This window comes from Hydractinia symbiolongicarpus, chromosome 4 (genome assembly GCF_029227915.1).
Source record: "Hydractinia symbiolongicarpus strain clone_291-10 chromosome 4, HSymV2.1, whole genome shotgun sequence".
In the NCBI taxonomy this organism is placed as follows: domain Eukaryota; kingdom Metazoa; phylum Cnidaria; class Hydrozoa; order Anthoathecata; family Hydractiniidae; genus Hydractinia; species Hydractinia symbiolongicarpus.
In genome coordinates this window covers 7,009,496-7,019,357 of record NC_079878.1, presented here as the reverse complement: position 1 = coordinate 7,019,357, position 9,862 = coordinate 7,009,496, and the positions used below count along the sequence as shown (strand labels likewise).

Sequence of the window (9,862 nt, the reverse complement as noted above, 5' to 3'; positions counted from 1 at the left end):
AGAAACCTTGCTCCAGGGGAGGCTCGAACTCCCGATCTTCGCATGTCTTTGTCGATACTGACTTATAAGTACGACGCGCTAACCGACTACGCCACTGGAGCCCGTGGATGTTAACGGGAAAGCTGAGGTCCGTGATTAGAATAGTCATGGTCCAGTAGGGCATTGACGGTATCACTTTATGGCAAGTACACGTTGCAACTGGCCTGTTTTGCCTGATGCACCGACTTTTCGTATTTGGCAAGGATCGCGTGCCTTCGTAGCTCAGGGGTTAGAGCACTGGTCTTGTAAACCAGGGGTCGAGAGTTCAACTCTCTCCGAGGGCTTTCAGGGAATGTCCGTTTAAAGTTGGCCTAACATGACTCCTCTTTCGAGCGGGTTGCGGCTATTTGCATTGCTTGGACTCGTATCAAAGCGTGAGAAATATGACGGTAACGTTTTGAGTAAAAAAATAAAAGTATTTTGCTTAGAGTTGACTTAGGAAGTGAGTCCGTGTTCACGCGTTCACGGCCGGTTAGCTCAGTCGGCTAGAGCGTCGTGCTAATAACGCGAATGTCGTGGGTTCGAGCCCCACACTGGCCATTTTACGGGCTTTGCCGTCACGTTGACGGGATCAAAACAACCTGGGTGCACTGCCACGTTGCTAGATTTTACTGGTGATCTGCCCGTGCTGTGGCGTGTGTTGACGGCGCATGAAAAGAAACCTTGCTCCAGGGGAGGCTCGAACTCCCGATCTTCGCATGTCTTTGTCGATACTGACTTATAAGTACGACGCGCTAACCGACTACGCCACTGGAGCCCGTGGATGTTAACGGGAAAGCTGAGGTCCGTGATTAGAATAGTCATGGTCCAGTAGGGCATTGACGGTATCACTTTATGGCAAGTACACGTTGCAACTGGCCTGTTTTGCCTGATGCACCGACTTTTCGTATTTGGCAAGGATCGCGTGCCTTCGTAGCTCAGGGGTTAGAGCACTGGTCTTGTAAACCAGGGGTCGAGAGTTCAACTCTCTCCGAGGGCTTTCAGGGAATGTCCGTTTAAAGTTGGCCTAACATGACTCCTCTTTCGAGCGGGTTGCGGCTATTTGCATTGCTTGGACTCGTATCAAAGCGTGAGAAATATGACGGTAACGTTTTGAGTAAAAAAATAAAAGTATTTTGCTTAGAGTTGACTTAGGAAGTGAGTCCGTGTTCACGCGTTCACGGCCGGTTAGCTCAGTCGGCTAGAGCGTCGTGCTAATAACGCGAATGTCGTGGGTTCGAGCCCCACACTGGCCATTTTACGGGCTTTGCCGTCACGTTGACGGGATCAAAACAACCTGGGTGCACAGCCACGTTGCTAGATTTTACTGGTGATCTGCCCGTGCTGTGGCGTGTGTTGACGGCGCATGAAAAGAAACCTTGCTCCAGGGGAGGCTCGAACTCCCGATCTTCGCATGTCTTTGTCGATACTGACTTATAAGTACGACGCGCTAACCGACTACGCCACTGGAGCCCGTGGATGTTAACGGGAAAGCTGAGGTCCGTGATTAGAATAGTCATGGTCCAGTAGGGCATTGACGGTATCACTTTATGGCAAGTACACGTTGCAACTGGCCTGTTTTGCCTGATGCACCGACTTTTCGTATTTGGCAAGGATCGCGTGCCTTCGTAGCTCAGAAGTTAGAGCACTGGTCTTGTAAACCAGGGGTCGAGAGTTCAAATCTCTCCGAGGGCTTTCAGGGAATGTCCGTTTAAAGTTGGCCTAACATGACTCCTCTTTCGAGCGGGTTGCGGCTATTTGCATTGCTTGCACTCGTATCAAAGCGTGAGAAATATGACGGTAACGTTTTGAGTAAAGAAATAAAAGTATTTTGCTTAGAGTTGACTTAGGAAGTGAGTCCGTGTTCACGCGTTCACGGCCGGTTAGCTCAGTCGGCTAGAGCGTCGTGCTAATAACGCGAATGTCGTGGGTTCGAGCCCCACACTGGCCATTTTACGGGCTTTGCCGTCACGTTGACGGGATCAAAACAACCTGGGTGCACTGCCACGTTGCTAGATTTTACTGGTGATCTGCCCGTGCTGTGGCGTGTGTTGACGGCGCATGAAAAGAAACCTTGCTCCAGGGGAGGCTCGAACTCCCGATCTTCGCATGTCTTTGTCGATACTGACTTATAAGTACGACGCGCTAACCGACTACGCCACTGGAGCCCGTGGATGTTAACGGGAAAGCTGAGGTCCGTGATTAGAATAGTCATGGTCCAGTAGGGCATTGACGGTATCACTTTATGGCAAGTACACGTTGCAACTGGCCTGTTTTGCCTGATGCACCGACTTTTCGTATTTGGCAAGGATCGCGTGCCTTCGTAGCTCAGGGGTTAGAGCACTGGTCTTGTAAACCAGGGGTCGAGAGTTCAAATCTCTCCGAGGGCTTTCAGGGAATGTCCGTTTAAAGTTGGCCTAACATGACTCCTCTTTCGAGCGGGTTGCGGCTATTTGCATTGCTTGGACTCGTATCAAAGCGTGAGAAATATGACGGTAACGTTTTGAGTCAAAAAATAAAAGTATTTTGCTTAGAGTTGACTTAGGAAGTGAGTCCGTGTTCACGCGTTCACGGCCGGTTAGCTCAGTCGGCTAGAGCGTCGTGCTAATAACGCGAATGTCGTGGGTTCGAGCCCCACACTGGCCATTTTACGGGCTTTGCCGTCACGTTGACGGGATCAAAACAACCTGGGTGCACTGCCACGTTGCTAGATTTTACTGGTGATCTGCCCGTGCTGTGGCGTGTGTTGACGGCGCATGAAAAGAAACCTTGCTCCAGGGGAGGCTCGAACTCCCGATCTTCGCATGTCTTTGTCGATACTGACTTATAAGTACGACGCGCTAACCGACTACGCCACTGGAGCCCGTGGATGTTAACGGGAAAGCTGAGGTCCGTGATTAGAATAGTCATGGTCCAGTAGGGCATTGACGGTATCACTTTATGGCAAGTACACGTTGCAACTGGCCTGTTTTGCCTGATGCACCGACTTTTCGTATTTGGCAAGGATCGCGTGCCTTCGTAGCTCAGGGGTTAGAGCACTGGTCTTGTAAACCAGGGGTCGAGAGTTCAAATCTCTCCGAGGGCTTTCAGGGAATGTCCGTTTAAAGTTGGCCTAACATGACTCCTCTTTCGAGCGGGTTGCGGCTATTTGCATTGCTTGGACTCGTATCAAAGCGTGAGAAATATGACGGTAACGTTTTGAGTAAAAAAATAAAAGTATTTTGCTTACAGTTGACTTAGGAAGTGAGTCCGTGTTCACGCGTTCACGGCCGGTTAGCTCAGTCGGCTAGAGCGTCGTGCTAATAACGCGAATGTCGTGGGTTCGAGCCCCACACTGGCCATTTTACGGGCTTTGCCGTCACGTTGACGGGATCAAAACAACCTGGGTGCACTGCCACGTTGCTAGATTTTACTGGTGATCTGCCCGTGCTGTGGCGTGTGTTGACGGCGCATGAAAAGAAACCTTGCTCCAGGGGAGGCTCGAACTCCCGATCTTCGCATGTCTTTGTCGATACTGACTTATAAGTACGACGCGCTAACCGACTACGCCACTGGAGCCCGTGGATGTTAACGGGAAAGCTGAGGTCCGTGATTAGAATAGTCATGGTCCAGTAGGGCATTGACGGTATCACTTTATGGCAAGTACACGTTGCAACTGGCCTGTTTTGCCTGATGCACCGACTTTTCGTATTTGGCAAGGATCGCGTGCCTTCGTAGCTCAGGGGTTAGAGCACTGGTCTTGTAAACCAGGGGTCGAGAGTTCAAATCTCTCCGAGGGCTTTCAGGGAATGTCCGTTTAAAGTTGGCCTAACATGACTCCTCTTTCGAGCGGGTTGCGGCTATTTGCATTGCTTGGACTCGTATCAAAGCGTGAGAAATATGACGGTAACGTTTTGAGTAAAAAAATAAAAGTATTTTGCTTAGAGTTGACTTAGGAAGTGAGTCCGTGTTCACGCGTTCACGGCCGGTTAGCTCAGTCGGCTAGAGCGTCGTGCTAATAACGCGAATGTCGTGGGTTCGAGCCCCACACTGGCCATTTTACGGGCTTTGCCGTCACGTTGACGGGATCAAAACAACCTGGGTGCACTGCCACGTTGCTAGATTTTACTGGTGATCTGCCCGTGCTGTGGCGTGTGTTGACGGCGCATGAAAAGAAACCTTGCTCCAGGGGAGGCTCGAACTCCCGATCTTCGCATGTCTTTGTCGATACTGACTTATAAGTACGACGCGCTAACCGACTACGCCACTGGAGCCCGTGGATGTTAACGGGAAAGCTGAGGTCCGTGATTAGAATAGTCATGGTCCAGTAGGGCATTGACGGTATCACTTTATGGCAAGTACACGTTGCAACTGGCCTGTTTTGCCTGATGCACCGACTTTTCGTATTTGGCAAGGATCGCGTGCCTTCGTAGCTCAGGGGTTAGAGCACTGGTCTTGTAAACCAGGGGTCGAGAGTTCAAATCTCTCCGAGGGCTTTCAGGGAATGTCCGTTTAAAGTTGGCCTAACATGACTCCTCTTTCGAGCGGGTTGCGGCTATTTGCATTGCTTGGACTCGTATCAAAGCGTGAGAAATATGACGGTAACGTTTTGAGTAAAAAAATAAAAGTATTTTGCTTAGAGTTGACTTAGGAAGTGAGTCCGTGTTCACGCGTTCACGGCCGGTTAGCTCAGTCGGCTAGAGCGTCGTGCTAATAACGCGAATGTCGTGGGTTCGAGCCCCACACTGGCCATTTTACGGGCTTTGCCGTCACGTTGACGGGATCAAAACAACCTGGGTGCACTGCCACGTTGCTAGATTTTACTGGTGATCTGCCCGTGCTGTGGCGTGTGTTGACGGCGCATGAAAAGAAACCTTGCTCCAGGGGAGGCTCGAACTCCCGATCTTCGCATGTCTTTGTCGATACTGACTTATAAGTACGACGCGCTAACCGACTACGCCACTGGAGCCCGTGGATGTTAACGGGAAAGCTGAGGTCCGTGATTAGAATAGTCATGGTCCAGTAGGGCATTGACGGTATCACTTTATGGCAAGTACACGTTGCAACTGGCCTGTTTTGCGTGATGCACCGACTTTTCGTATTTGGCAAGGATCGCGTGCCTTCGTAGCTCAGGGGTTAGAGCACTGGTCTTGTAAACCAGGGGTCGAGAGTTCAAATCTCTCCGAGGGCTTTCAGGGAATGTCCGTTTAAAGTTGGCCTAACATGACTCCTCTTTCGAGCGGGTTGCGGCTATTTGCATTGCTTGGACTCGTATCAAAGCGTGAGAAATATGACGGTAACGTTTTGAGTAAAAAAATAAAAGTATTTTGCTTAGAGTTGACTTAGGAAGTGAGTCCGTGTTCACGCGTTCACGGCCGGTTAGCTCAGTCGGCTAGAGCGTCGTGCTAATAACGCGAATGTCGTGGGTTCGAGCCCCACACTGGCCATTTTACGGGCTTTGCCGTCACGTTGACGGGATCAAAACAACCTGGGTGCACTGCCACGTTGCTAGATTTTACTGGTGATCTGCCCGTGCTGTGGCGTGTGTTGACGGCGCATGAAAAGAAACCTTGCTCCAGGGGAGGCTCGAACTCCCGATCTTCGCATGTCTTTGTCGATACTGACTTATAAGTACGACGCGCTAACCGACTACGCCACTGGAGCCCGTGGATGTTAACGGGAAAGCTGAGGTCCGTGATTAGAATAGTCATGGTCCAGTAGGGCATTGACGGTATCACTTTATGGCAAGTACACGTTGCAACTGGCCTGTTTTGCGTGATGCACCGACTTTTCGTATTTGGCAAGGATCGCGTGCCTTCGTAGCTCAGGGGTTAGAGCACTGGTCTTGTAAACCAGGGGTCGAGAGTTCAAATCTCTCCGAGGGCTTTCAGGGAATGTCCGTTTAAAGTTGGCCTAACATGACTCCTCTTTCGAGCGGGTTGCGGCTATTTGCATTGCTTGGACTCGTATCAAAGCGTGAGAAATATGACGGTAACGTTTTGAGTAAAAAAATAAAAGTATTTTGCTTAGAGTTGACTTAGGAAGTGAGTCCGTGTTCACGCGTTCACGGCCGGTTAGCTCAGTCGGCTAGAGCGTCGTGCTAATAACGCGAATGTCGTGGGTTCGAGCCCCACACTGGCCATTTTACGGGCTTTGCCGTCACGTTGACGGGATCAAAACAACCTGGGTGCACTGCCACGTTGCTAGATTTTACTGGTGATCTGCCCGTGCTGTGGCGTGTGTTGACGGCGCATGAAAAGAAACCTTGCTCCAGGGGAGGCTCGAACTCCCGATCTTCGCATGTCTTTGTCGATACTGACTTATAAGTACGACGCGCTAACCGACTACGCCACTGGAGCCCGTGGATGTTAACGGGAAAGCTGAGGTCCGTGATTAGAATAGTCATGGTCCAGTAGGGCATTGACGGTATCACTTTATGGCAAGTACACGTTGCAACTGGCCTGTTTTGCCTGATGCACCGACTTTTCGTATTTGGCAAGGATCGCGTGCCTTCGTAGCTCAGGGGTTAGAGCACTGGTCTTGTAAACCAGGGGTCGAGAGTTCAAATCTCTCCGAGGGCTTTCAGGGAATGTCCGTTTAAAGTTGGCCTAACATGACTCCTCTTTCGAGCGGGTTGCGGCTATTTGCATTGCTTGGACTCGTATCAAAGCGTGAGAAATATGACGGTAACGTTTTGAGTAAAAAAATAAAAGTATTTTGCTTAGAGTTGACTTAGGAAGTGAGTCCGTGTTCACGCGTTCACGGCCGGTTAGCTCAGTCGGCTAGAGCGTCGTGCTAATAACGCGAATGTCGTGGGTTCGAGCCCCACACTGGCCATTTTACGGGCTTTGCCGTCACGTTGACGGGATCAAAACAACCTGGGTGCACTGCCACGTTGCTAGATTTTACTGGTGATCTGCCCGTGCTGTGGCGTGTGTTGACGGCGCATGAAAAGAAACCTTGCTCCAGGGGAGGCTCGAACTCCCGATCTTCGCATGTCTTTGTCGATACTGACTTATAAGTACGACGCGCTAACCGACTACGCCACTGGAGCCTGTGGATGTTAACGGGAAAGCTGAGGTCCGTGATTAGAATAGTCATGGTCCAGTAGGGCATTGACGGTATCACTTTATGGCAAGTACACGTTGCAACTGGCCTGTTTTGCCTGATGCACCGACTTTTCGTATTTGGCAAGGATCGCGTGCCTTCGTAGCTCAGGGGTTAGAGCACTTGTCTTGTAAACCAGGGGTCGAGAGTTCAAATCTCTCCGAGGGCTTTCAGGGAATGTCCGTTTGAAGTTGGCCTAACATGACTCCTCTTTCGAGCGGGTTGCGGCTATTTGCATTGCTTGGACTCGTATCAAAGCGTGAGAAATATGACGGTAACGTTTTGAGTAAAAAAATAAAAGTATTTTGCTTAGAGTTGACTTAGGAAGTGAGTCCGTGTTCACGCGTTCACGGCCGGTTAGCTCAGTCGGCTAGAGCGTCGTGCTAATAACGCGAATGTCGTGGGTTCGAGCCCCACACTGGCCATTTTACGGGCTTTGCCGTCACGTTGACGGGATCAAAACAACCTGGGTGCACTGCCACGTTTCTAGATTTTACTGATGATCTGCCCGTGCTGTGGCGTGTGTTGACGGCGCATGAAAAGAAACCTTGCTCCAGGGGAGGCTCGAACTCCCGATCTTCGCATGTCTTTGTCGATACTGACTTATAAGTACGTCGCGCTAACCGACTACGCCACTGGAGCCCGTGGATGTTAACGGGAAAGCTGAGGTCCGTGATTAGAATAGTCATGGTCCAGTAGGGCATTGACGGTATCACTTTATGGCAAGTACACGTTGCAACTGGCCTGTTTTGCCTGATGCACCGACTTTTCGTATTTGGCAAGGATCGCGTGCCTTCGTAGCTCAGGGGTTAGAGCACTGGTCTTGTAAACCAGGGGTCGAGAGTTCAAATCTCTCCGAGGGCTTTCAGGGAATGTCCGTTTAAAGTTGGCCTAACATGACTCCTCTTTCGAGCGGGTTGCGGCTATTTGCATTGCTTGGACTCGTATCAAAGCGTGAGAAATATGACGGTAACGTTTTGAGTAAAAAAATAAAAGTATTTTGCTTAGAGTTGACTTAGGAAGTGAGTCCGTGTTCACGCGTTCACGGCCGGTTAGCTCAGTCGGCTAGAGCGTCGTGCTAATAACGCGAATGTCGTGGGTTCGAGCCCCACACTGGCCATTTTACAGGCTTTGCCGTCACGTTGACGGGATCAAAACAACCTGGGTGCACTGCCACGTTGCTAGATTTTACTGGTGATCTGCCCGTGCTGTGGCGTGTGTTGACGGCGCATGAAAAGAAACCTTGCTCCAGGGGAGGCTCGAACTCCCGATCTTCGCATGTCTTTGTCGATACTGACTTATAAGTACGACGCGCTAACCGACTACGCCACTGGAGCCCGCGGATGTTAACGGGAAAGCTGAGGTCCGTGATTAGAATAGTCATGGTCCAGTAGGGCATTGACGGTATCACTTTATGGCAAGTACACGTTGCAACTGGCCTGTTTTGCCTGATGCACCGACTTTTCGTATTTGGCAAGGATCGCGTGCCTTCGTAGCTCAGGGGTTAGAGCACTGGTCTTGTAAACCAGGGGTCGAGAGTTCAAATCTCTCCGAGGGCTTTCAGGGAATGTCCGTTTGAAGTTGGCCTAACATGACTCCTCTTTCGAGCGGGTTGCGGCTATTTGCATTGCTTGGACTCGTATCAAAGCGTGAGAAATATGACGGTAACGTTTTGAGTAAAAAAATAAAAGTATTTTGCTTAGAGTTGACTTAGAAAGTGAGTCCGTGTTCACGCGTTCACGGCCGGTTAGCTCAGTCGGCTAGAGCGTCGTGCTAATAACGCGAATGTCGTGGGTTCGAGCCCCACACTGGCCATTTTACGGGCTTTGCCGTCACGTTGACGGGATCAAAACAACCTGGGTGCACTGCCACGTTGCTAGATTTTACTGGTGATCTGCCCGTGCTGTGGCGTGTGTTGACGGCGCATGAAAAGAAACCTTCCTCCAGGGGAGGCTCGAACTCCCGATCTTCGCATGTCTTTGTCGATACTGACTTATAAGTACGACGCGCTAACCGACTACGCCACTGGAGCCCGCGGATGTTAACGGGAAAGCTGAGGTCCGTGATTAGAATAGTCATGGTCCAGTAGGGCATTGACGGTATCACTTTATGGCAAGTACACGTTGCAACTGGCCTGTTTTGCCTGATGCACCGACTTTTCGTATTTGGCAAGGATCGCGTGCCTTCGTAGCTCAGGGGTTAGAGCACTGGTCTTGTAAACCAGGGGTCGAGAGTTCAAATCTCTCCGAGGGCTTTCAGGGAATGTCCGTTTGAAGTTGGCCTAACATGACTCCTCTTTCGAGCGGGTTGCGGCTATTTGCATTGCTTGGACTCGTATCAAAGCGTGAGAAATATGACGGTAACGTTTTGAGTAAAAAAATAAAAGTATTTTGCTTAGAGTTGACTTAGGAAGTGAGTCCGTGTTCACGCGTTCACGGCCGGTTAGCTCAGTCGGCTAGAGCGTCGTGCTAATAACGCGAATGTCGTGGGTTCGAGCCCCACACTGGCCATTTTACGGGCTTTGCCGTCACGTTGACGGGATCAAAACAACCTGGGTGCACTGCCACGTTGCTAGATTTTACTGGTGATCTGCCCGTGCTGTGGCGTGTGTTGACGGCGCATGAAAAGAAACCTTGCTCCAGGGGAGGCTCGAACTCCCGATCTTCGCATGTCTTTGTCGATACTGACTTATAAGTACGACGCGCTAACCGACTACGCCACTGGAGCCCGTGGATGTTAACGGGAAAGCTGAGGTCCG

At 50.6% G+C, this 9,862-nt stretch overlaps 39 non-coding genes across 39 annotated transcripts; 26 read left to right on the top strand and 13 right to left on the bottom strand.

Moving 5' to 3' along the window:
• Nucleotides 1–8: 8 nt before the first annotated feature.
• Trnai-uau (transfer RNA isoleucine (anticodon UAU)) lies at nt 9–101 on the bottom strand. The gene is given in 2 exon segments: nt 9–44; nt 64–101. It is a non-coding gene; the product is annotated as a tRNA-Ile (tRNA).
• A 149-nt stretch (nt 102–250) lies between these two features.
• Nucleotides 251–323, top strand: Trnat-ugu (transfer RNA threonine (anticodon UGU)). Its single transcript has one exon. It is a non-coding gene; the product is annotated as a tRNA-Thr (tRNA).
• A 182-nt stretch (nt 324–505) lies between these two features.
• On the top strand, nt 506–579 carry Trnai-aau (transfer RNA isoleucine (anticodon AAU)). Its single transcript has one exon. It is a non-coding gene; the product is annotated as a tRNA-Ile (tRNA).
• Nucleotides 580–703: 124 nt separating this feature from the next.
• Trnai-uau (transfer RNA isoleucine (anticodon UAU)) lies at nt 704–796 on the bottom strand. Its single transcript is given in 2 exon segments — nt 704–739; nt 759–796. It is a non-coding gene; the product is annotated as a tRNA-Ile (tRNA).
• A 149-nt stretch (nt 797–945) lies between these two features.
• Nucleotides 946–1,018, top strand: Trnat-ugu (transfer RNA threonine (anticodon UGU)). Its single transcript has one exon. It is a non-coding gene; the product is annotated as a tRNA-Thr (tRNA).
• A 182-nt stretch (nt 1,019–1,200) lies between these two features.
• Nucleotides 1,201–1,274, top strand: Trnai-aau (transfer RNA isoleucine (anticodon AAU)). Its single transcript has one exon. It is a non-coding gene; the product is annotated as a tRNA-Ile (tRNA).
• Nucleotides 1,275–1,398: 124 nt separating this feature from the next.
• Trnai-uau (transfer RNA isoleucine (anticodon UAU)) lies at nt 1,399–1,491 on the bottom strand. The gene is given in 2 exon segments: nt 1,399–1,434; nt 1,454–1,491. It is a non-coding gene; the product is annotated as a tRNA-Ile (tRNA).
• Nucleotides 1,492–1,895: 404 nt separating this feature from the next.
• Trnai-aau (transfer RNA isoleucine (anticodon AAU)) lies at nt 1,896–1,969 on the top strand. Its single transcript has one exon. It is a non-coding gene; the product is annotated as a tRNA-Ile (tRNA).
• A 124-nt stretch (nt 1,970–2,093) lies between these two features.
• Trnai-uau (transfer RNA isoleucine (anticodon UAU)) lies at nt 2,094–2,186 on the bottom strand. Its single transcript is given in 2 exon segments — nt 2,094–2,129; nt 2,149–2,186. It is a non-coding gene; the product is annotated as a tRNA-Ile (tRNA).
• A 149-nt stretch (nt 2,187–2,335) lies between these two features.
• Trnat-ugu (transfer RNA threonine (anticodon UGU)) lies at nt 2,336–2,408 on the top strand. Its single transcript has one exon. It is a non-coding gene; the product is annotated as a tRNA-Thr (tRNA).
• Nucleotides 2,409–2,590: 182 nt separating this feature from the next.
• Trnai-aau (transfer RNA isoleucine (anticodon AAU)) lies at nt 2,591–2,664 on the top strand. Its single transcript has one exon. It is a non-coding gene; the product is annotated as a tRNA-Ile (tRNA).
• A 124-nt stretch (nt 2,665–2,788) lies between these two features.
• Trnai-uau (transfer RNA isoleucine (anticodon UAU)) lies at nt 2,789–2,881 on the bottom strand. Its single transcript is given in 2 exon segments — nt 2,789–2,824; nt 2,844–2,881. It is a non-coding gene; the product is annotated as a tRNA-Ile (tRNA).
• A 149-nt stretch (nt 2,882–3,030) lies between these two features.
• On the top strand, nt 3,031–3,103 carry Trnat-ugu (transfer RNA threonine (anticodon UGU)). Its single transcript has one exon. It is a non-coding gene; the product is annotated as a tRNA-Thr (tRNA).
• Nucleotides 3,104–3,285: 182 nt separating this feature from the next.
• On the top strand, nt 3,286–3,359 carry Trnai-aau (transfer RNA isoleucine (anticodon AAU)). Its single transcript has one exon. It is a non-coding gene; the product is annotated as a tRNA-Ile (tRNA).
• Nucleotides 3,360–3,483: 124 nt separating this feature from the next.
• Trnai-uau (transfer RNA isoleucine (anticodon UAU)) lies at nt 3,484–3,576 on the bottom strand. The gene is given in 2 exon segments: nt 3,484–3,519; nt 3,539–3,576. It is a non-coding gene; the product is annotated as a tRNA-Ile (tRNA).
• A 149-nt stretch (nt 3,577–3,725) lies between these two features.
• On the top strand, nt 3,726–3,798 carry Trnat-ugu (transfer RNA threonine (anticodon UGU)). The gene has a single exon. It is a non-coding gene; the product is annotated as a tRNA-Thr (tRNA).
• Nucleotides 3,799–3,980: 182 nt separating this feature from the next.
• Trnai-aau (transfer RNA isoleucine (anticodon AAU)) lies at nt 3,981–4,054 on the top strand. Its single transcript has one exon. It is a non-coding gene; the product is annotated as a tRNA-Ile (tRNA).
• A 124-nt stretch (nt 4,055–4,178) lies between these two features.
• Nucleotides 4,179–4,271, bottom strand: Trnai-uau (transfer RNA isoleucine (anticodon UAU)). Its single transcript is given in 2 exon segments — nt 4,179–4,214; nt 4,234–4,271. It is a non-coding gene; the product is annotated as a tRNA-Ile (tRNA).
• Nucleotides 4,272–4,420: 149 nt separating this feature from the next.
• Trnat-ugu (transfer RNA threonine (anticodon UGU)) lies at nt 4,421–4,493 on the top strand. Its single transcript has one exon. It is a non-coding gene; the product is annotated as a tRNA-Thr (tRNA).
• Nucleotides 4,494–4,675: 182 nt separating this feature from the next.
• Trnai-aau (transfer RNA isoleucine (anticodon AAU)) lies at nt 4,676–4,749 on the top strand. Its single transcript has one exon. It is a non-coding gene; the product is annotated as a tRNA-Ile (tRNA).
• A 124-nt stretch (nt 4,750–4,873) lies between these two features.
• Nucleotides 4,874–4,966, bottom strand: Trnai-uau (transfer RNA isoleucine (anticodon UAU)). The gene is given in 2 exon segments: nt 4,874–4,909; nt 4,929–4,966. It is a non-coding gene; the product is annotated as a tRNA-Ile (tRNA).
• Nucleotides 4,967–5,115: 149 nt separating this feature from the next.
• Trnat-ugu (transfer RNA threonine (anticodon UGU)) lies at nt 5,116–5,188 on the top strand. The gene has a single exon. It is a non-coding gene; the product is annotated as a tRNA-Thr (tRNA).
• Nucleotides 5,189–5,370: 182 nt separating this feature from the next.
• On the top strand, nt 5,371–5,444 carry Trnai-aau (transfer RNA isoleucine (anticodon AAU)). The gene has a single exon. It is a non-coding gene; the product is annotated as a tRNA-Ile (tRNA).
• Nucleotides 5,445–5,568: 124 nt separating this feature from the next.
• Nucleotides 5,569–5,661, bottom strand: Trnai-uau (transfer RNA isoleucine (anticodon UAU)). The gene is given in 2 exon segments: nt 5,569–5,604; nt 5,624–5,661. It is a non-coding gene; the product is annotated as a tRNA-Ile (tRNA).
• A 149-nt stretch (nt 5,662–5,810) lies between these two features.
• Trnat-ugu (transfer RNA threonine (anticodon UGU)) lies at nt 5,811–5,883 on the top strand. The gene has a single exon. It is a non-coding gene; the product is annotated as a tRNA-Thr (tRNA).
• A 182-nt stretch (nt 5,884–6,065) lies between these two features.
• On the top strand, nt 6,066–6,139 carry Trnai-aau (transfer RNA isoleucine (anticodon AAU)). The gene has a single exon. It is a non-coding gene; the product is annotated as a tRNA-Ile (tRNA).
• Nucleotides 6,140–6,263: 124 nt separating this feature from the next.
• Nucleotides 6,264–6,356, bottom strand: Trnai-uau (transfer RNA isoleucine (anticodon UAU)). Its single transcript is given in 2 exon segments — nt 6,264–6,299; nt 6,319–6,356. It is a non-coding gene; the product is annotated as a tRNA-Ile (tRNA).
• Nucleotides 6,357–6,505: 149 nt separating this feature from the next.
• Nucleotides 6,506–6,578, top strand: Trnat-ugu (transfer RNA threonine (anticodon UGU)). The gene has a single exon. It is a non-coding gene; the product is annotated as a tRNA-Thr (tRNA).
• A 182-nt stretch (nt 6,579–6,760) lies between these two features.
• On the top strand, nt 6,761–6,834 carry Trnai-aau (transfer RNA isoleucine (anticodon AAU)). The gene has a single exon. It is a non-coding gene; the product is annotated as a tRNA-Ile (tRNA).
• Nucleotides 6,835–6,958: 124 nt separating this feature from the next.
• Trnai-uau (transfer RNA isoleucine (anticodon UAU)) lies at nt 6,959–7,051 on the bottom strand. Its single transcript is given in 2 exon segments — nt 6,959–6,994; nt 7,014–7,051. It is a non-coding gene; the product is annotated as a tRNA-Ile (tRNA).
• Nucleotides 7,052–7,455: 404 nt separating this feature from the next.
• Nucleotides 7,456–7,529, top strand: Trnai-aau (transfer RNA isoleucine (anticodon AAU)). The gene has a single exon. It is a non-coding gene; the product is annotated as a tRNA-Ile (tRNA).
• A 366-nt stretch (nt 7,530–7,895) lies between these two features.
• On the top strand, nt 7,896–7,968 carry Trnat-ugu (transfer RNA threonine (anticodon UGU)). The gene has a single exon. It is a non-coding gene; the product is annotated as a tRNA-Thr (tRNA).
• Nucleotides 7,969–8,150: 182 nt separating this feature from the next.
• On the top strand, nt 8,151–8,224 carry Trnai-aau (transfer RNA isoleucine (anticodon AAU)). Its single transcript has one exon. It is a non-coding gene; the product is annotated as a tRNA-Ile (tRNA).
• Nucleotides 8,225–8,348: 124 nt separating this feature from the next.
• Nucleotides 8,349–8,441, bottom strand: Trnai-uau (transfer RNA isoleucine (anticodon UAU)). Its single transcript is given in 2 exon segments — nt 8,349–8,384; nt 8,404–8,441. It is a non-coding gene; the product is annotated as a tRNA-Ile (tRNA).
• A 149-nt stretch (nt 8,442–8,590) lies between these two features.
• Nucleotides 8,591–8,663, top strand: Trnat-ugu (transfer RNA threonine (anticodon UGU)). Its single transcript has one exon. It is a non-coding gene; the product is annotated as a tRNA-Thr (tRNA).
• A 182-nt stretch (nt 8,664–8,845) lies between these two features.
• On the top strand, nt 8,846–8,919 carry Trnai-aau (transfer RNA isoleucine (anticodon AAU)). Its single transcript has one exon. It is a non-coding gene; the product is annotated as a tRNA-Ile (tRNA).
• A 366-nt stretch (nt 8,920–9,285) lies between these two features.
• Nucleotides 9,286–9,358, top strand: Trnat-ugu (transfer RNA threonine (anticodon UGU)). The gene has a single exon. It is a non-coding gene; the product is annotated as a tRNA-Thr (tRNA).
• Nucleotides 9,359–9,540: 182 nt separating this feature from the next.
• On the top strand, nt 9,541–9,614 carry Trnai-aau (transfer RNA isoleucine (anticodon AAU)). Its single transcript has one exon. It is a non-coding gene; the product is annotated as a tRNA-Ile (tRNA).
• A 124-nt stretch (nt 9,615–9,738) lies between these two features.
• Nucleotides 9,739–9,831, bottom strand: Trnai-uau (transfer RNA isoleucine (anticodon UAU)). Its single transcript is given in 2 exon segments — nt 9,739–9,774; nt 9,794–9,831. It is a non-coding gene; the product is annotated as a tRNA-Ile (tRNA).
• Nucleotides 9,832–9,862: the final 31 nt, after the last annotated feature.